Source organism: Megascapheus bottae, unplaced genomic scaffold (genome assembly GCF_031878675.1).
Source record: "Megascapheus bottae isolate mThoBot1 unplaced genomic scaffold, mThoBot2.hap1 HAP1_SCAFFOLD_128, whole genome shotgun sequence".
NCBI classification, from domain to species: Eukaryota; Metazoa; Chordata; class Mammalia; order Rodentia; family Geomyidae; genus Megascapheus; species Megascapheus bottae.
This window is the reverse complement of record NW_028327550.1, coordinates 434,167-455,924: the sequence shown is the minus strand read 5'-3', so window position 1 is coordinate 455,924 and position 21,758 is coordinate 434,167. Positions and strand designations below refer to the sequence as shown.

Below are 21,758 nucleotides of genomic sequence, written 5' to 3'. Positions count from 1 at the left end.
GCTATGTGCATATGATCATACAGAAATACGATTTATAGAAATGAACTACAAGAGATGGAGATAAGACTTTGGTTTTTGCTGTTTGCCTTTTGATTTTTGCCTTTTGTCTTTTTGATGTTTGTCTGTTTTCTCCTTTGCCACCACTTGTGATTTCTGTACCTTTTGTCTGGTATGTATGTTATCTATTTGGGGGAGGGAGAGGGGCACTGAAATGGTGGGACACAGGGTGAACAAATGTATTGGTAATACTCACTAGATGCTATGTTGAAAATTAACTATAAAAATTGTGGGAGTGGACTGGGAGTTTGGCGTAGCGGTAGAGTGCTTGACTAGCATACATGAAGACCTGGGTTCGATTCCTTGGTACCATATACTTAAAAGCCAGGAGTGGTGCTGAGGCTCAAGTGGTAGAGTTCTAGCTTTGAGAAAGTCCAGGGACAGTCCTCAGGCCCTGAGCTTAAGCCCAGGACTGGCAAAAAAATTGTGGGAGAGTTGGTTACCTCATATTGTAACGGTATTTTACCTTTTATCTGATATATTGTATATGTTTATTTGGTTATTTGAAATAGGATAGGGAAGGGGGGGAAACAAGATGAGTGGCGAGGATGGAGGGAGGGAAATGGGGAACAAGACATGAGAAAGGGTATCAATATATGTGAAGTAATTCACCTTCTATCTGGTGAATATAATGTAACCCTTCTATTAATTACAAAAATATATTTAAAATGTAAAAAATGTGGGAGAGGAAAGCATTTAAGAAATAGTTACTGAACTGTCGAGTTTAATTAGATCTCTAATTTATTTAAGTCTCTTTTTAACAGGGTCTGCAACAAAAACTCAACAAAAGTTAATTATAATTACAATTGTAATGGTGAAAGGTTAAGATATAATCTGAGGTATATACCCTGCTATTAAGGAACTGGCATTTCTTTTGGGAAAGAAGCTCAGTTCTTCCTTGAACACCTTGAGGTTTTTGAAGAGTAATAGTTCTAGTACAAGAATGGATCACATAGAGAATATTAGGCATTATGGAGGAACATGGATATGATAAAGCTGTCTAGGTATATTCTGGTACCTATACCTATACATCCTAGGCCTCCAGCACTTGTTGAAATTGTGATTTCACTCCCATAGCCTATGGACTAAGGGAGTTAAAATTACTTGGGTACTCAATCAACATTTTAAAGTGAAGACTGTCCAGGAATGTTCATATGTAGATCTGCCTGTAGAAATTGGAGCTAACAAAAGCAGAAATATAATGCTCCACAAATACTGTTGGAAAATGTAAATTTTCTTTTTTAAGGTATTTTTATTGTAATTAATAGAAGGGTTATATTATATTTGCCAGATAGAAGATATATTACTTCACAAACATTACTACCCTTTCTCATGTTTGCAATTGTGATTTTTCTTCTGATATACTTTCTACTCAGGACTTATGTGATCACTGGGAATACGGATTTAAAAATAAATATAGCATTCTCAATTATATTTACATTTCAAATAATTAACTGTGTATGTATGTAGGTCTCACAAATTTCCTGAGAACTTTTTCAGATTTTCTCAGTGGTATGAGCTTCATTTATTCTGGTAGTTTCTCGTTCCTGAGAGCTACCTTGAACTATTATGTAGATTTCTGTATGTACTGCAAACTCCAAGTATGGGGTTCTTCTTTCATGGTAGAGATTATTGCCCTACCCTTATACTCTTCCTTCAAGTCTTAACATGTACATAGTTATCCTCATACTAAGTAGGTATTTTTACTGTTGGTTTCACAGTGAGCTCTACAAAAACAAATTTCACCTGTATAATAAGATTTCTATTTCTCTTTCTAGACTAAATCCTATAGGACAAGAATTACTTTTTGCTTTACCTTTATGTAGTCTGTTGTACTCAACATGAGAAACCTGCTGAATGAACATATGTAGAATATACAAGGAATAATAAGTCTTATCAGTGTGATTATCATTAACAAGCTACCTTTTTATTTTCTTGCCATATTTTCACAATGTATTTCAAAGATATTAATAGCCATTCTCTTTTATATATTAATGTGATGTTTGTGAGCAATAATTTTTCTATTGTGTGGTGGCCAATTCTGGTTCCTAAAATAATAACAAAAATTCATTGAGCAGGAAGTGGTGCTGTGGCTCAAGATGTAGGGTGGTAGCTATGGGCTGAAGAGCTCAGGGCCAATGCCGAGACCCAGAGTTCAGGTCCCACGACCAAAAACAATAAAACATTATTGAGCACCCTACAATGTCCCAGTTGCTGTTGGAGCTGCTTATAGATATCTAATGTGCACCATAGCCAACCATGAAAAGATCAATGCTAACTTGGAAAACAGTAATTAAGAATCCGGAATGTCAGTTAATTTAGTATTTCACAGGCTATTGATATTAGGACCAGATTAATTATTAATACTCTATATGGACTGAATCACTAAAAAATCAAGATCAAAACAAAATCTATTGCTGCTATGTAAAGGAAGTTAGAGGCAGCGTTAAGAAATAATTCAACAATTTGGTGCTGCAGTTTCCAATACACAAGATGCACTTCTGCTTAGATGATAAATATTATAATAATTAAACAAAAGCCATATAATGAATGATTGTTGTCCTTAATCTACTATGTTATCTTTCATCTCCTTTGCTGTCCCTTGGGTAACTCATATTGTTACAGTATCTCACTTTGTTATCTGATATATCGAATTTATTTGTATTTGGTTATTTGAAATTTGATAGGCAAGGGGTAAAACCAAGACAGGGGGTGGGTGGTGGGTGGGGGAGAGGTTAATGGGTACCAAGACATGTGAAAGGGTATTAATGTATGTGAATGAATGCACCTTCTATCTGGCAAATATCATGTAACCCTTTTATTAATTACAATAAAAAAAGAAAAAAATAAATAATATAAAACAGTTTGATTGATATTAAATTTTTGCTTAAAATCTTACCTTTTGTTTTACTTAGCCATAAAAATCATCTCACCAGAAATAATACAGTTTTATAAACCGTGGCATTCTTTCAATCCATAGATATTTTAAAATGGTGATCTATGTTCATAATCATGTTTGAAACTTAGTTATAGATTATTTCTTTTTTGGAAATAGCTCCTATAAATTAGTATTCTACCTCTTATGTGTTTTTTATTAAGATTTTACATATGAATTTTTCTACATTTGTTTTATATGTTTGATAATACAACCTTTTTAAGGTTTACTACTCCCAGCTCACAGACTACAAAGTGTTTTAAATTAGTAAGAAACTGGAGGAAATATCAAAGATGTTCAGCTACAACTGCCATGTTTAGAATAGATTATTTGTTATGGTTTGTAGGCTTTTCTAACTCTCAAAAGTCTCTCAAAAAAAGGTGAATTTCTTTGAGCTTTTTTCTTCTCTCTATCATACTTTGTGTTTGTCCTGCTGTCTTTTTAGACATAGCACGAAGCACCTCCCAGATGCAGTCTCTCAATCTCAGACTTCCCAGTCTCCAGAACTGTGAGACAAAAAAAAACTTCTACTGATTATGATTGACCCAGTCTGTGGTATAGCGACTGCATCACAAAACAGACTAAAAAAGAAAATTGATATTGAAAAGTGAGACTATCACTATAGCAAATAGTTAAACATGTGGAAGCAGCTTTGAAGCTGGATAAAAACCAGAAGAATTTGGAAGAGCAGGCCAGAAAACCGGTATTGTCACTAGCAACATATTGAGGTTTGTGCTGGTGAGGATTGGGAGAAAGAAGGGTGCTGTAGAGAAAGTCTGAATCCTCTAAGAAGAGTGCTTAGGTAATTTGACAGAATGCTGATGGAAGTATAGTTAGCCAATCTATGGTGGAAATGGAGAACAATTTCCTGGAAGATGGAGTAAAACCCATCCTCTCTGCAGTCTCTCTCTGCTTTAGAGCTTTGTGGAAGAAAAATATATGATAGATGAACTTACAAAGCCAAAGAAGCAGGGTTGCCAAAGGCTTTGTGGTGTCAACCACCACTGTGTGTCCAATAGAGAACACATGCAGAGAACTGGTATAGAGTTTGGGGTCTAATGTTGCTTTCCCTGTGTGAATTTACGTGGGTCCTGTTGTCCATTTCTTTTTGGATGTATGTCCTTCCACTGTGTTTGAGAAGCACTTAACCTTAACACTTTGATTTAAAACATCCTAGCTAGACAGAATTTGCCTCAGGATGAATCATGTTTTAGGTCTAGTTATGTCTGATTTAGCTGAGAGTTTGGACCTGTGAGTTGCTGTTGAGTTACTGTTGGAATACGTGAGGATGTGGGGAGCTATGGAGTATAGAATGGATGTATATTGTGTTTGCAGAAGACATGAATTAGACATGAACTGTGGAGGATCCAGGGCAGGATGTTCGCAGGTGGAATGACTCCTCTACACCCTTTTGGAATTTCATTGCTGTGTTGAGGTGAGACCTTTAGAAAGTCATTACATCATGACAGTGCTGCCTCATAAATGGAGTAATGTTACCGATACTAGATACAGCCTAATTTTTATCGTATTTACATACATATGTATTTACATACATATGTTGTATTTACACAAAAATACATATCAAATACTAATAAAAATGTGACTTATTGGACTGTTATCTTAAGGGCACTTCTAAAATTCACTTCTCAAAAAGGAGAGTGTTGCTAGTATGGTATATGTATTCTCAAGTTTCTCCATCTCTGCATGCCACTTGCCAACGATCAAATGTTGCTTTCTTTCAACATTTTTATGCAAAGTAGAGCCTTAACATCAGTAAAATCATGCAGAAAATACCCGTGTCCTCTTTTATGACTGTCAAAGTTTGTTTTATAAACTTGGTGACAAAGCTTAAAAGTGGATCTACCTACTCCATCTCTTAGCAACTACCCCATGATTTTATTTTCAGCTCGGATGTTAGAACTTGTACATTCCATGTGGTGATTTGGTATTTAGGTCTCTTGCTTTTATCCTTTCTCTCTCTCCTTGATCTTGGTTCTCAAATTCTTAACACCTTGGAATCTCCCCAGTGCTTTCCAGACGTAAGTCATTTTATATTTTAGTCAAGTTTGCTTGTTGTTTGCAGTGGAAATATTGATCCTCAATGAGCAAGTACTTCACCAATATAAACAGAAATCAAGCTAAGCAAGTTTCATGTTTTTGAACTGTTCTTTCTGTTTTGCTGGCTAATTTTATGATACAGAAATTTAGTTTTCTTGGGTTGACTCATAATTCTACAGAAGATCCTTCTCCAGCACCTACCTACTCACTCTCCTATCTCTTCAACAGGGCAAACCCTACTTCCTTGAATAAAAGATTTCTTCCTGGTGTCTATCTTGCATGAAGAGTGTACAAGGATCATTTTATGTTCTATCCAGATGCTTATGATTGTTTCTACTTTGTTTAGAACCAAGGAACAAACTAGGAGATTGGTCTTAACTCTAAGGAGAAGGATGAGTAAACCTCTTCTGTTCTTTTTCAAGCACCCTATTTTCTGTTCTATTTCAAAACCCTATGGTTAAAATCTGCAGGTTTGCTGCATCTTTCACTACTTTGAGTAGTAAGTGACACGTCTCGGTCTCGTGATGTTGTTTCCTGTATTTTCTGCTTTTGCTAGGATGCTGGTTCTTATTTTCAAGACTAGTGGATCTTTGCGAAGTATTGAGAAGTTGTGGATTTTTTCCTTCTCTACCCAGGACTTGGCAGAAGGAAGCCATACATTTGTTACTTTTTAATCTATTTTCTGCTTTAGAAATGTAACTCCAATTACATTGTTCTGATTTAGTTTCTTTCCAAATATAACTGGAGTATGGCCATGGCATGTGTACCAGTTCCTCCTAGGATGTCTATTTCAGCTTAATTCTTTTATCCCCCTCATTCCCTTATCAGTGAAACATAGAATTCTTACCATTGCTCCTGTGGATTTGGAGCATCTGGACTCGTGGGAACAGCTAATTCCCTTCATGACCTCTTGCTTAAAACAGTTCCTTATTTAAACATTTCCTACTATTATGCTCTTCTGTTCTGGGGTATCCAGAGTCCTTTTATTGTACTCATCATTCCTCCCATCTAAATAACTTCCTCAAAAACCTGGCTGGTATCTCTCAGCTATTAGAATCGGTCAGCATTTCCCATTTTTTAAGAAAATAAAATTATTTATGTGGTAATCTTATGTATGGATCATTATAAAATCTCATTATCTGTACCTTAAATAAGTAAAATGTATGCAGTTGTGGCAAGTGTTTCTTTCTTTGTCAATCTCCTTTCTCTTGAATTATCTTTAATTCATTTTGCGAAATTGCCTTTCTTTTACCTGGGCACTTTCCTCCCCTATTCTGAACAATGATAAATACATCCCAAATGCATGATCTTGAAAGTCAAGTTAAGCTGTGAAGACTTTTGAGTGCTGCTTTTAAAGATGAAGAGGAGGTTAAATGAGAACTTGTTAACTCTAGTTCCAGTACCCTGTTAGAATATGCAGTAGTTTGGATACCACAAAATACTTGAGTTTCTGTTTGTATTGCTATCCTATTTCTTTCCTGATTATGAGACATCTATCACTAGCTAAGAAAGCTAATTTACCACTGATACTTTCCATTTTGCTTTTGTGGTTCTGTTACTCCCAGGTAGGGAAGATTGATAGAGGAGGACAAAGGGAAACTGATATAAACAATACCAACAAGGAAAAAGACAGCTTTTCCTTTGATTTTTCTCACCTTTTGTACTCATATCATCTCTTTTTTTCTATATTCATTTAATTGTATTCTCTTTCTCCAAACTAGTTTTTAATACATTTGGTTCCAAAAATTCTCCCTTAACCCTTGCTAACCAATACTATTCAATCAAATGGGTCGTAAAGACTGTCTTGATTTCCATCATAATCTCGGCTACGTTAAAATCGTAACTATCCCTAAAAATTCCCCTTTACATGTTTTCTGTGCCATACAAACATCCTTGTCTTTCTTATACAAATTTATCTGAAAATAACTACTTGTAAGTAAAGTCTCATACAAGTTTGTATCTCTTTTATGATATGAATTATGTCTTGGTTGCATTAAAATTCAACAAGAGTACTATTTTGAAACATGTAAGCAGAGGAACGTCTGTTTTGTGATTCTCAAATAAATGTTCAAATTTGTCATTGGAAAATTAAGGTTAGTATAATTATATTGTAACTGGGATTGAAAGTCTATAGCAAAGAACTAGTGTTAGTGGCCTCCAATCCTAAAACTTCACTCATCTCATTATCTATTGATTCATACACAGTAGGCTTCTCATTGACACTGCTGACTTACAGGGACAGCAGTAAAAACATAACAGTAATTCAGAAGGAACCCGAGTTTTGTCAACTTAGCTACACATTTGTGTATCTTCTCCATGCTTTCTGATATGTTAAATTCTGAAGTATGGGGAACATGGTTTCAGTTACCTGACATAATAAAAATCTTAACATTACATGAGATTTAGTAGAACAGTCTAAATTCATTGGTATACTTTTATGTAAAATTGAATGGAAGCATGATTTTCTAGCAGCACGAGTATCAGCATGGAAATTAGTTAATTCATTTCTCATGCAATAGTATAACGATGACATATATACACAATTCTAATAGCTTGCTACAGTCAGAGGGTGAAAGGTCAAATTGTGACTGCTCCACTAATTCTCTCTGGTTGAAGTTCTCTTTATTTGCAACGCAACCATCATCTTCCTTCAGAAAGAGGAAACATGTGACCTTCCAATGTCATTTAACCTCTCTCTGTTTGCTTACCTTGAAAATGATGTCAAAATACCCCAACTCCAGTGTGAGTCAGTGGATATTTTCCTCCTCACAGCTGCAGATGTTTTGTGTAAAGCAGTATGAGTTCTTTCAAGAATACTATAGTATAGTATAGAAATGTTTATTAGAAGTCATAGTGTGAGGTTAGTTATCTGACTCTAATCACAAGTAATAAGACCTGCATCGATGCATTGTTCCCATGTGACTTGATACTTCCGCACAGTTCTAAGTATCTCTGACCTCAGAAGGCCTTTTCAGGAAGGATTGTCATTGGGCAGAAGTTTTAAATGTTTCAGAGGGAATACAATTGGAAAAGGTTTTGCTTGTTTTCTATTTGGCAGCTCTAGGATTTGCTTGCTAGGCAAACATTATTGCTGAACTTCTAGCCCTGGGAAGATTGTGAATCCTGCTCGGCCTGGTCTCTTTAGCCCTTTTGCTTTGTTATATTTAGGAGGCATTCTTATAGAAAATAACATTTTCTTTCTTACATTTAAATAACACAAATGTAAAAATGCCAGAAAACACTAATAGTTCTATTTTTTTTCTGGGAGTTTGAAGTCCTTTATAATAGTTTTAGGAAGAAGATAGCTCTATTCCCAGATAACAGTTGTGAAGAAAACAGACGTGCTCTCACGTATGGAATGACTTGCGTGTGAGTTGTGGAGAGCGTATCAGAAGGAGCCTCTTCCTCACCTGGACGAGGTGTAGCCCAGTGGCCGTGGCCAGCAGTGCAGTGCAGTGCACACATCCTACTGGCCTTATGATCACCGGGTCTGAGTTGATTTGGGGTTTTCTCAGTTGGCATATTACCATTGTTTTTGTGTATATTTAGTTGTAAGTTAGGGGAGTAGTGAGCCTTCTTTAGTTTCTTTCAGGAATTTTTTTCCCTTAAACTCAATGTATGTTTTAGGTGATGCTGAACCTACCTTTGGAATTCAGAGTTGGGCTCAGGGCCTTGTAACAGTCAGAGTGCATCAGCATGCAATTGTCTCTATGCGTTTATATGCAATTACTGGAAAAACATACTAGGCTGGGAAATCTGGAGTACTGGTTAAAGGCTTTTTAAAGAATTGGCTTCCAAATAAAGTTATCATCATGAAAATATTTAAATATCCTTGGCAAACAGAAGCTCTGCATGTTTACTTGAAATATCACCTCTGCCTAGTAATATGAGGGAGAGAATGAGCAGGTGGGGTGTGGACACCTGAAAAACCAAAACACTCCCCTACAATTTCAGTTGTATAAATGATAAATATACACAAATACTAAAGTAAAACACATAATAACAATGCGAAAATACTCTCTATAATACTTTAGTTTGTAAAAAAATACTGAACGACACAGCGTAAGGTAAGAGTACACATTGACTTATGGAAATTTTGTGAGTATAAACATTTGCTGTGGTGTATGGCACTGAAGTGTTGAGGAAAATTGACTTGTATGAAATTTGTCTGAGTCAGTCTAAATCAGTAGCTGGACTTCGCTGTTACTATCTAGTGTTTGAGGGTAGCAATTGTGACAGTAGGTAACAACCTTCTACTAAATATTTTCTTTCAAAATGTTGCCACTCATTCAGTGAAAATTTACCGAGATGAATGTGTGGAGTGTACTCCTATCTGTTTATCTGACTAAGTATGTTTCTGTATATTCTTCTTTGTGATATCACAGAGGTTCCTACCTAATGCTAGACTTCCCCTTTATAATATCAGTATCAAGAATCTGTGTAGGAACACCTTGTAATTTGTAAGTAACATATATAAATAATAAATAAAACATGTGAATAACACCAAAGCTAAATATTTTGGATCACATATGATTAAATGTTTCTGCCAATATCTTTGAGAATAGGAACTGCAAAATACATACTAATTTCTTTGAGTTCAACCTTTGGTAATTTTTCTTCACCCTTGTCATTGCCAGAAAATTCTGGATGTGAAATACCCTTAGTTTAATTTTAAGTAGCTCTGTACCAAAAGGAACTCGATCATACTTACTGTATTATTTTAGTTAATATTCTGCTCAAAATGGCTACCCCTGGGTAAACAGAACAGCTTGAAAACTGCTACCCTAAACTGCTGGGTTATCTCACACTTCACACCTTTGCAGACACCTGAGTGGAGAGGTCATACAGCTTCTCAGCTATGTCAGTCCTGATGACCCCTGGCATGCAGAATCCAGCTCCACAAATGGCCTTAAAATTACATTTTTGAGCATCTTATAATAGAACTGTTAACATATTAACAATCTGTTAGCAGTCTGGATTGTCATGAGCAAGAACCCACGTACAGTATGAGCCATCATTTATTTTTGGTCCCACCAGGAAAGTACAACATTTATTTTCATAAACTAAGGCAATATAAAAAGCAAGTTGAGATGCACCAAATGGAGTACTGAGAAACAATAAAATGTTGTTGACTCTTTAGTGGACAGAGGACAGCCAGGAGACAGGAAACTTGTTCTTTTACACAACAAGGCAAGCTATTCACTTGTCACTCTGGGAGAGTCTGAATTATTCCATTTGATTTTTCCTTAACCAGGGGTTGCTTGTTTCTGTAATTTATAATTCACAAGTATTGTTTTCCAGAGAGATACTCTGTTGGAAACATGTCATAGTAGTCTCTTAGCTAACTGAGAAACATTGAGCTACTTTGATTCTCTTTTGGGGATAGAGAACTATGAATCTACACTTACAATGTGCAATTCTTTTCAGTTGGAGAAGAATGAATGTCTATATAACAAAGGAAAATGGAACAGTCCTTGTAGAAAATAACTTTACTTACCTTAACTTTGGCAACTGATAATTTGCAAGGACGGAAGCTAAGAATCTTATTATACATAGTATGCATTAATCTTATCGAAGTGACTTTTATATTTAATCTTTGGATTTCATAATTTTTCTTTCAGTCTTGGTGTTTTCATGTGGAAACACTGGCTTGAAGTCATTGAATAGACTTTATTTTTGCATAAACACTGCATATTTTCACTTTTTCCCAAGCCCCCAAATCATGGAATTCTGCAAACTAGTCTTCACAGTGGGAAGGGCTTCCTGCCACCTGGCTCCCTGGGGAGACAAGACTCCTTCATGTAAGGGGGGGATTACAACTGTAGAGGATTCCTGCGCTGTTAATCCAGTTTTCTGTCTTATTCACACTTTTTAGCAAAAAAAAATTATCAAATCAGCTACTCTTCACTTTCTTCTGGAAAGTGTCCCTTTTTGCAGACATCATTAACATTGACATGTCCACATAAGCATACTCGTCCTTTTTGTTATTCTCCCTCCTTGCCATCCCAAACCCTTCCCTGCCATCCCAAACCAATCACAGAAAGCCACATTTTTCATGTACATACATGTGCATAGAGTATTCTGACACTTTTAATTTTATCTTAATGATCTTAATGAGGTATTTTAACCTCATTCAGGTTGACCCATTTATTTGTTTCTTAAGTTATAAAATAATAATTGAATGTCTGCCAGGTGCCAAACAACTATTTCAGAGATTCAGAAGTGAACAGACACAGATAAAAGGAGATTCCTGCCCTCATGAAAACAAAAATTAAAAGATGAATGTGGTATACATATTTATAGATAGACATAGGTATGTTCATAATCAAATAAGTTACCTAGGTTATAGAGCAACAGGTGAAAAAGAGAGCATAGGGAATTTTTAAAAGGATGAATCAGGGGAGGTTTCAGCAAACAATGTCACATTTGATGAAAGGCCAAGCTGTTGTCAGGAATGGAATTGTTACAAGGATATCAAATACTTTGAGTGTGAATGTTCCCAGCAGAGGAAATGGTAGACTCAAAATGCTTTAGGTCTATTTCAAGACAGTGAAGTTGTCAATACTGCTAGAGTACAGTGACTCAGAGAAGAAACAAAAAGAGATAAGGTGTCAGTCAGTTGGTCACTGCTGTGATAAGTACCTGAGACAAACAATTTGAATGGAAGAAGGCTGGACTTTTCACTTACAGTTTGGGAGGTAACAAAAAAGATTTTACAGTTCTTTTCCTAACATGATCTTTTTCTTTACTGCATCATTGTAGAGGATAATGTATTTGAGTTGAGTGTTTTTTCAGATGTAGAATTGGCCTATTTTTTGATTTTCATTTTCACTCCTTTCTTCAGTCTTTTTGGCCTCCAGTCATTGCCTATGATCTCCCCTTTCCTGAGAACTTGGCCTAAGTTCTACTCAGTGATTTCCTCCATTTTGAAATCCTCCCAGTGAGTTCTGGTTCACTCTTTCAAAGTCTACACTTTGTTCTCTTCTGAGGTTCTCACAAGCAGGTTTGATTCTTTCTCCCTCAGGTCTGGCATAACCTTTCTATTGATCTTCTGTTACCTAAAATTTAATGTCTTCATGTACTCCTATTGAAGTTACATTCATGTTCATGTCTTTCGCATTATAAATAGAAATTCCCAGGGGAAGGGGCAGTTCCTGATAATTTGCCTTCCATCTTTCGTGTACATTAAAACCATCTTTTACAGATAGTAAACATTAAAAATTCAGCTATAGAAAGGAAATTATTTTTAAACAGTTGGAAAACATAATGACTGCTCTCCTGAGGTTCCCTGCAGTTATAAAGAAGAGTCATACTGTTATCAGCAATTCCCTTGGTAACTTTCTCAAGTTGAGGGAACTGAGGGAAAATCTCGGAACCTGATGCTATAATGAGGGACATAGTATTTTGGAATTTTCTGTCTTTTACCTTCCCAGGACCACATCCATCTACTTTGATGTTGCACTAAGCAGTCAGAGATTTTGGCAGCTTCATGTGTATCATGCAAATATCTTTTTATCCAATCATATGAGAATCTGATGATTACAGGGTATGAAACCTGGAACATTTATCAAGTGTTGCCATAACCCTAATTAGAAATGTTCATAGGGGTATAGAGAGAGGCATTCTGGAAACTAAGATATTCATCCACTTCCTCTGCCAAATGCTAGTCATATTCTTGGTATGTATTCAAAAAACAAGTACTTCAGAATTTGATAGAGTACTTATATGCTAGCATGAAAACAAAGCATTGATAATGGTTTTAACAATATTTGTTTTTATTAAGTAATTGTAGGAAGAAGTTTCAATCCCCAAAGTTAGGTTATGAATTCAGTGTGTTAGTCAGTGTTTTCCTGATAAATGTTTTAAGAAAGGGGGTTGTGTTGAGATGAGAGAGAGACAGAGAGAGACATCAGAAGCAAGGTTTACTTGGGTTTGTCTTATGTATGTATGTGTGTATGTAAATGAGAACTTGTAAAACTAATATGTTCTAAAATGGTTAAAAATAACCCTAAAATTCCAGAATAATGTTACTAATAGAAGGTAGATTGACAGTATTCATAATTACTGGGGTCCAGTATAACAGTAATACATGAGGCTTGCACAATTGATTTTTATTAATAAAATAATGTAAATTTACAGTTACTATGAAAATTATCATTGTATGTCATTCTATTTTCATTTGAAAAAATTTAAGACACATTAGGGACATGCTATGATGATGGACAGAGGTGGCACTAAGGCTCATGGAATCAGCAGAAGTAGGCGAGAATGACAGAGCTCAGCGATTCCTGAGCTCTGGGGCCCTAGAGGCCTGAGTGGGTAGTGGCAATTTCCCCACAAAAGTACTCTGAGCACAAAATCAGAAGTGCTTTGCAACTCAGTCTTATCAGATTTCAAGACGAATACATATTTTTGACCAAATGGCATTTACTTTAAAATGGGAACTGGTGGCATTTGAAAAAAAGAGCAGCCATTGCTCTTTATGCCAGAAATAATAGTTATTTAATGCTGACCTCATGGAGACAGACAAGTGTAGGGAGAGCAGTTTTTATTTTGAGTGATCCAGAGTGCATGTGTGCGTGTCAGATGGGACTTGAACTGTGGAGGCTCTGTGTGGCCGCCAATCTGAAAACACAGTGACCTGAACTGGCCACATCAGTAATGGTTTCCCCGTGATTCACACATTGCTGCTGGAATTCTTCTTTTTTTTTTCTGTCAACACCAAGACGACTTGGTGTAGCGATTATTATTTGCATTCCTCACACACATATTCTTTCTGCACTATATTATGGTTTGGGTGGGAAAAAAAGAAGAAAATAAAGATTGCACATCAAATAGTTGACTTCTCTGATTGAAGTTTTAAAAACTGATGGGATGATTCATGAACTCTGTCCCTGAAAACAGAAGCAAACAACACTCTCCAGCTGGAGTTGATAGACTATCTATGCTGTTCTGCTCTTAGATTTCTACGCCATGGCTCATCCACCCCTTCATCACAGTCTCTTAGGTGTGTTACCTTTTCCTGCAGAATCTTGTTGTACTTTAGTCATCAGGGATTTCATAAGTTTGTGAAGGGTGCCTTGATATTGAAATGAAATTCTGACTGATTAAAAATAAGTATAAGCACTTTACTAAAATGTTTCTTAATGTTTTTCAAGCTGTTTGATAGGTAAATCCTCATATTTTATTGTCTGCATCGCCATTAGTTGATTTTTCCTAGCATAAGTCCAACAAATGAACTCTGAAACAAATGTCTTTCACATGTCTTGGTACCCATTTCCCTCCCCCCCCACACCCCCCACCCGTCTTGGTTTTCCCCCCTTCCCTATCAAATTTCAAATATCCAAATACAAATAAATTCATTATATCAGATAACAAAGTGAGATACTATACCAATATGAGATAACCAAGGGACAGCAAAGGAGATGAGAGACAACATAGTACATTAAGGACAACAATCATTCATTATATGGCTTTTGTTTCACCATCCTGGAGGTCCTTTCAATAAGCTTCACATTATATGTCCTTATGTATCAAGATTTTGCTCTATTGCAAATCTTTTAGACTGCGCGTATATTTTCATTATGGTCTTTTTGTTATTTCATCAGAATTAGCAGTGCAAACTTCAATTGTCCTTAAGGGCTGAATGGACAATATTGTTAAAAATGTTTTCTATATTTTTAATTTATTTTGGACGTTGATCAAGTCTGACCCAGATACAAGAACTGGAGTGCTTTAGCACTCCAGGACTTGGGCATGATGGGTAGGTAACATTAATCACTTTTTGGGTCCCATCCAGTAGATAACTGTTTACTGTTACCAGTTTCTCCAGGCTCTTAAAATATCATTTAATTATCAAATTTGCTATAATATAGGCACTTTTAGTTAGATTGTATGGAAAGTTGATCAAAAATAGGGTTAATTCACTAAGCCAGAGCGCAACCCATCACTTCCATTTCCAACTGGAACCAACTATAGATAGAAGAAAATTACAAATTAGTGAGTTATGTTATTACTAATCACATGGGTAATATTGAAAGTAGAAGACAAAAGAAAGCTATCATGGTTAGATTCATTTTAGCTTATTTTTTCTTGGTTACTCCAAAAGGGTGCTAAGCTTTCCTTGGTGCTTTCCAGTGTTAATCCTGTACTTGTGACTGAAACCTTATTGGAAACAGTCATAGCAGATGCAGTTAGCATGAGATGATTACCAATGACTGTGAGCCATCAATCTAAGGACTGGATATCTTTTTAGAGAAGGGAGAAGGACAGTTGGACATAGGAATCCTGAGGGAAGAGAACCATATAAAGATGGACACAGAAATGAGTGAGGAAGCTCCAAGGAGAATTGCCAGATAGATATACCAAGAAAAATGTGTTTCCAGGCCTCTTAGACACACACACACACACACACACACACACACACACACACACACACACACACACACACAGACTTATATTTAGGTAGTGGAGTATTGATACACACTGTGAAAGAAAGAATGGACGCTAAGGATGAATATTCACCATGTGCTAGTAGGCAGGAAGTTTTGACTTTTCTTGGGTGCAAAATTTAAGCTGCAGTGTGAATGATGAAAAGTAGTGACACCAAAGAATGGCAGAATTGTGATTCTGCTTTCTGGGCTGAGAGATAATATTCATAGCATTAAGTATAAAGTTTGAACTTTTTCACACTCTGAACTTTGGAGTTGAACTGTGCTCAACATGTGCATAATAGGGCATGGCAGGAGAAGGAACGTGAGTGAAGGAGGTGAGTTTATACTTAGTTGTTCAGAAAATGCCAAATACTGTCTGGACTTACATGCTACATTCTGCTTCATGACAGTAGAGAAAAGTGAATCTTATAAAGCCAGGCTTCTATTCCAGGACTATAGTTCTACAGAATCAACAAGTAGGGGAGGTAGGAAAGGAAACCCAAGGTATACAATACCAGATATTGTGCTCTGTTCATTATACTGTATTATTTCTTATCAATAAATCACTGTTAAATAAAGGAATATGTAAGTTGGTGAAACTTGGTGAATATGAACATTTAAAACATCTTACTTTAAAATAAATTGGATATTTTATCTTGAAAACTCTTGTTTGGACAGTTATATAGATTCTCAATGGATATAGTTTTATCTTGAATTTGAAATGCCCCTTCTGTTTCCCTAAGACCTGTTCATCACAAACCAGTATTTTCAGGCCTCGGATGATCAGAAGCTCAGAGTTTAAATCTGGGTAGTTATGAGATTTTTAATCTTACCCAGTATAGGATTTCAAATGAAGAAACTAAAATGTGTTTTAATTTGAGACAAGTTTGGTGGCATTTTATACTTCAGTGGGTTCTAAATTGCAAGACCCTTTTCACCTTCTACCACTGGTTCCTTCTGTTCACCTGCCTGGAGAAACAAGTGTCATATAAAGTGATGGCAGAACCATCTGTTTCTGTCATTTTGACTGCACATCAGTTTCATTGCATATATGTAAATGCTTGAAGTTCTTTACAAAAGAACTCTGTGATATTATTGATTTTATGAGTTGTGATGTTTTTTGAGGTCTTGCTTTAAGTAGCAAGTAAGCTTTGAGTGCAGTTCATGAAGAACACCTATTTACTCATTTTAGGGTTAAACCAAAGCCAGTTTCTAGAAAGATGGTGAATATCTTTTTGATGTCTGAGCTCTCGAACAGGGTCAGAAAATCGTATCAAAATTAGGTCAAACATAAGGTTAATGGTGTGAGAAAACCATCCTAAGTAGAAAGAAGAGAAACTTAGAAGAAATGGGATCCATAACGAATTGTTAATGATATCACAGTGGGAATCATAACCAAGGAGTAGAAGAGTATATGATGATGGGAATAATTCATTAGGTGAATAGAAAAGATTATAAAGAAACTTTTACCATTTGAATATTACTATATAAATGTCCACACATATGCATAGGTGGTGATTTTGAAATTTAGAAGTTTAATTAGCTAGCTCAGAGACTTAAGTTTCTGTTTCTGTTTCTCTGGTTCAGGAGAAATTTTGGCCTATTATTGGATGAAATAGAGAGCTACTGAAGATTACTGAGTAGAAGAGTTGAATGACAATGGAAAATTTTATTTGTGTAAAGAAATAAAAGAATCATTAAGATCTGAAAGTTGAGTCAGAGTGTGCCTCTGAGATAATATCAATGAAGTATTGCAAACAGTGGTAAAGAAAATATCTAGATAGCACTATTTACTATAGCAAAGATATGGAAGCAACCCAGATGCCCCTCAGTTGATGAGTGGATCCACAAGATGTGGAATTTATACACAATGGAATTCTAGGCTGCTGTCAGAAAGACTGACATTGCCCCATCTGTAAGGATATGGAAAGACTTACAAAAATCATATTAAGTGAAGTAAGCCAGACTCAAAGGAACATAGGCTCAATGGTTTCCCTCATTTGTCATAATCAGTAGATACCTTGGGCTCTCCTAGCAGAGATTTCCAATAGAGCAAAACCTAGATACACAAGGTCACATAGTATGACACTACATGAAAGGACCTCCAGGATATAGAAACACAAGCCATATAATGAGTGATTGTTGTCTTTAATGTACTATGTTATCTCTCATCTCTTTTGCTGTCCCTCTGCTATCTTATATTGTTACAGTATTTCACCTTGTTATCGGATATAGTGTATATATGCTTATTTAGTTATTTGAAATCAGATAGATAAGGAAGCAGGGAAAACAAGATGAGGGGCAGGAGTGGGGAGAGGGAAATGGGGACCAAGACATGAGAAAGGGTATCAATGTTTGTGAAGTATTGCATCTTCTATCTGGTGAATATAATGTAACCCTTCTATTAATCACAATAAAAATATATGAAAAAATAGCTAGTAAAAGAATGTGCTAGCCTTCTAGCTCCATGGCAAAATACCTAAGAAAATCAGCTTAACGGTGGCAACATTTGTTTTGGGATATAGTTTCAGTCTGCTTTGGGGAGAAGCAGAACATCATGGTAGCAGGAATATGTGGAGGAGGAAGCCATTTATTCACGTTAAGTAGGCAGGAGAGAGAGAGAGAAGAGAAAAAGGAGAGAAGTGGAAGAAGGAGAAAGAGAATTGAAGACTGGAGAGCAGAGATAGAAGAGAAATAGGAGAGAGAAGAGAGCAGAACAAACATCATTTACAAGGACACATTTCAGGGATGCATTTAACAACCTTAAGTCCCAGCTCAAATTGGAAAGTTTTTATCCCTTCCCAATAGCTCATCAAATTATGGACACATGAGTAGGTTGATCCTTTGGTGAGAACAAAGTTTTCATGATCCCACCACTTTGTAAAAAGCATATCAGCAGGCAATCGAATCTTTAGCATATAGCTTTGGGGCAACATTTTAGATACCAGCCATAACAAAGAGGAATATATCTTAGGGGACATTAATTTCATTTTTAATCATGAGCTTGATACGCAACCAGAAATGAACAAGAGGAGCAGAGATTAAAAAAAGAATAAATATGGTCAAAATATATGCGTGTTTAGAACTGTTATAATAAAACCTCTTTGTTGTTAAGTCTGGGAGCTTAAGCTAGCATGTAAGATATGTGAAAGAAATCACCAAGTGTCCAAGTGGTGAGAGAGGAAGCAAAGGTTATTAACTTTCCAAGAGGTAAGGGACCAGATGGCATAAGAATATTGTTCATGAATAGAGTGAGTGAAGGCTGGAGTTGATGAGCATTTCAAATGCTGAAGGAATGTATTACTTACGTTTCATAGTTTTTTGCAGCTAGTTGTTCAGGAAGCTGAAGTTTCTCAGGGTTTTTGCTAGGTGGTGCAGTACAATCCTTTCCAGAAGTGATTAATACAGGTAGGGTTCTGTTTGAATACAGAACAGTTTCTGCAAAACAAAGGAAAAGAGCCTTCCTGACAGGTGGTTCCTCAAAAGACTTAACCTAGAGCTCCCCTATGACCCAGCAATTCCACTAGTTGGCATTTACCCTGTTGTCCAGAAACAAGGACATACCACATCCACTATCACAATGACGTTCATTGCAGCACTATTTACCATAGCAAAGATATGGAATCAACCCAGATGCCCCGCAGTTAATGAGTGGATCAACAAGATGTGGTATTTATACACAATGGAATTCTATGCTGCTGTCAGAAAGAACGACATCGCTCCATTTGTAAGGAGATGGAAAGACTTAGAATAAAATCATTTTAAGTGAAGTAAGCCAGACTCAAAGGAACATAGGCTCAATGGTTTCCCTCATTTGTCATAATCAGTAGAAACCTTAGGCTCTCCTAGCAGAGATTTCCAATAGAACAAAACCTAGATACATAAGGCCATATAGTATGATGCTAAATGAAAGGTCCTCCAGGATATAGAAACAACAGCCATATAATGAGTGATTGTTGTCCTTAATGTACTATGTTATCTCTCATCTCTTTTGCTGTCCCTTGGTTACCTCGAATTGTTACAGTATTTTACCTTGTTATCTGATATATTGTATATATGTTTATTTGGTTATTTGAAATTGGATAGGGAAGGGGGGAAAACAAGATGAGGGTCGGGGGAGGGAAATGGGGACCAAGACATGAGAAAGGGTATCAATGTTTATGAAGTAAAGCATCTTCTATCTGGTGAATATAATGTAACCCTTCTATTAAGTACAATAAAAATATATTAAAAATGATTCTGAGCTGGAGAATGGGCTGCTGAAGAATTTCGAGGAAGTCCTCCCAGGAGAAGATAGTCAGTGCGCCATGCCTTGGGAGTAAGACTGAGTTATAAGAACAGAGCATATGCATGACACTCTGGAGACCATGAAAATCACAGGTGGTGTTGTTGAGTTTGAATAAATAGCATGAATTAAAGGTAGAATGATTTCCTGATATGAATGGTTTTCTCATGTGGAGTGGAATGTTACTGTTGTTGAATGAAGGAACAGGAATCAAGACACTTATTTTGTAGTAGTCACATTCTGATTTCCTGGAACTTCAGTTTCTCCTGCTTGGACCTGTGGCAAGTACTCCCTGCATTATACACTGAACACACCACTCACCATGGTTTTTAGGCTTCATGAAGTGAAGGATCTGAACAGTTCTTGAAAAAAATGCGGTATTATTTCAGATGTAGTGTAAAATTTCATGGAAACATTAAAATGTGGTCAAATTGTGAAAAAATGAGTCAGCAGTTAAAATTATGTATCAGAGTAGCTTTTGTGAACTGGCTTTTGTGTACTGTGCACAGAGGCAGTTTCAGACTTTTAATTCCAAACTTGAAAATGGAAAATAACTGTTAAAGAAAATTTTTTTCTTTCTGCTTCAAACTGAGAGAGAGCAAGTTGTATAACTGTTGCTTTACAGAAGCAGCTGGTAGCATCTGTCAGGACAATTTGCAGCTATTACCCCCTCTTACAGATCTGACAAAATTGAATTGCTGACTAACTAATGTAGTTGCGGGTGAAAGTCACCTTTCAGTCACCCAATGACTGTGAAACAACCCTACTTTAAAAATTCATATTGCTGAGTTGCATTTGGAAAAGTGTTGTCCTCTTATAAATTATATTTTAAGATACATTAAATTTGCTTATGCAATATGTATATTTGTATACATATGTCTACGAAGTATGTATTTATAGAGTAGAAGAAAAATCCATCCTCCTCTCTCCATGATGTGCTCCTTTTAACAATTGAAAGCGGTCATGAGGAAATGGGGGGATGGAGGGGAATTTGGATGAAGGTAAATGGAAAAAACAGAGATATTTTGAAGGTTTTTTTTCCCAGTCATTTTGTGTCTTTTGAGTTGGTAATGTGAGGCAAATATTTGTGTTGCTGATACTGTGCTATAGTCTACTCTTGTGATACAGAAGGATAAGACCTAATTTAATGTGGAAAAGAGCATGTACAGAGATAATGAAACAGATCTACATTAAAATGTAATATGTTATGTGTACTATGAACCAAGGAAGGTTTGCAGATCAATTTGCATTAGAGCAGATACTGGTTTTCATTTGAAGTGTATTTGGACATATGAGTATCATGAGTGGTTGCAGGAGTAAGGTGTACTTTTCACCTACATTTGCTGATAGTCACCCTTCAAAATGTATATGATGCCTGATATACTACAGGGGCAGTAAATATATGTATAGAGAGCAGACCAATGGAGGCAGTAAATATTGTATGTTCAGAGAGCAGACTAATGGAGGAAACAAATATATGCAAAGTCTTCAGGATCATCTTGATTTGAATTGCCAAACCCTTCTCCCACTGTGCAGTGTTTTGTTGAAGCCCCATGTGGCCTTTTACTAGAATGAGTAATCAAATCAGAACGCATCCTGGAATATTTAATTGTGGATCACTGTCAGTCCTGTATAGGGAAAAGCAGTGGATCCTGTGTGGAGATGGGAACATAATTTCCAGATAAGGAGAGGAATTTGCAATGACAAGGGTTTTTGAAGGACTGACTCCAAGGACAGAAAGAGGGACAGTGTACAAAGAACCAAACCAGAGATTATGATATAGCATCCAAGAGAAACTTTGAATTTTATTTAAAATCCTTTCCCTAAGAGTGAAAAGAGAATGACTTCATGGGCTCCGTTCCAATGGGACTTCCCATGCTCAAGGCACTGGTATATTTTGAATAGAGGAGGAGGAGGAGGAAAAGTGGTCATTGGGAGGGAACAGATGATGCAGGGACTTTTGACTACAGTAAGAGTTGGTTCTAGGAGC

The 21,758-nt window shown here is 36.3% G+C and overlaps 1 long non-coding RNA gene across 1 annotated transcript in view; it reads right to left on the bottom strand.

Annotated features, from left to right (window-relative positions):
• LOC150039692 (uncharacterized) overlaps positions 1–21,758 on the bottom strand; it is a 55,792-nt gene that overhangs the window by 15,126 nt on the left and 18,908 nt on the right. Inside the window, exon 3 of the long non-coding RNA XR_016534265.1 lies at positions 18,792–18,921. This is a non-coding gene — a long non-coding RNA (uncharacterized LOC150039692). The remainder of the gene's footprint in view (positions 1–18,791; positions 18,922–21,758) is intronic.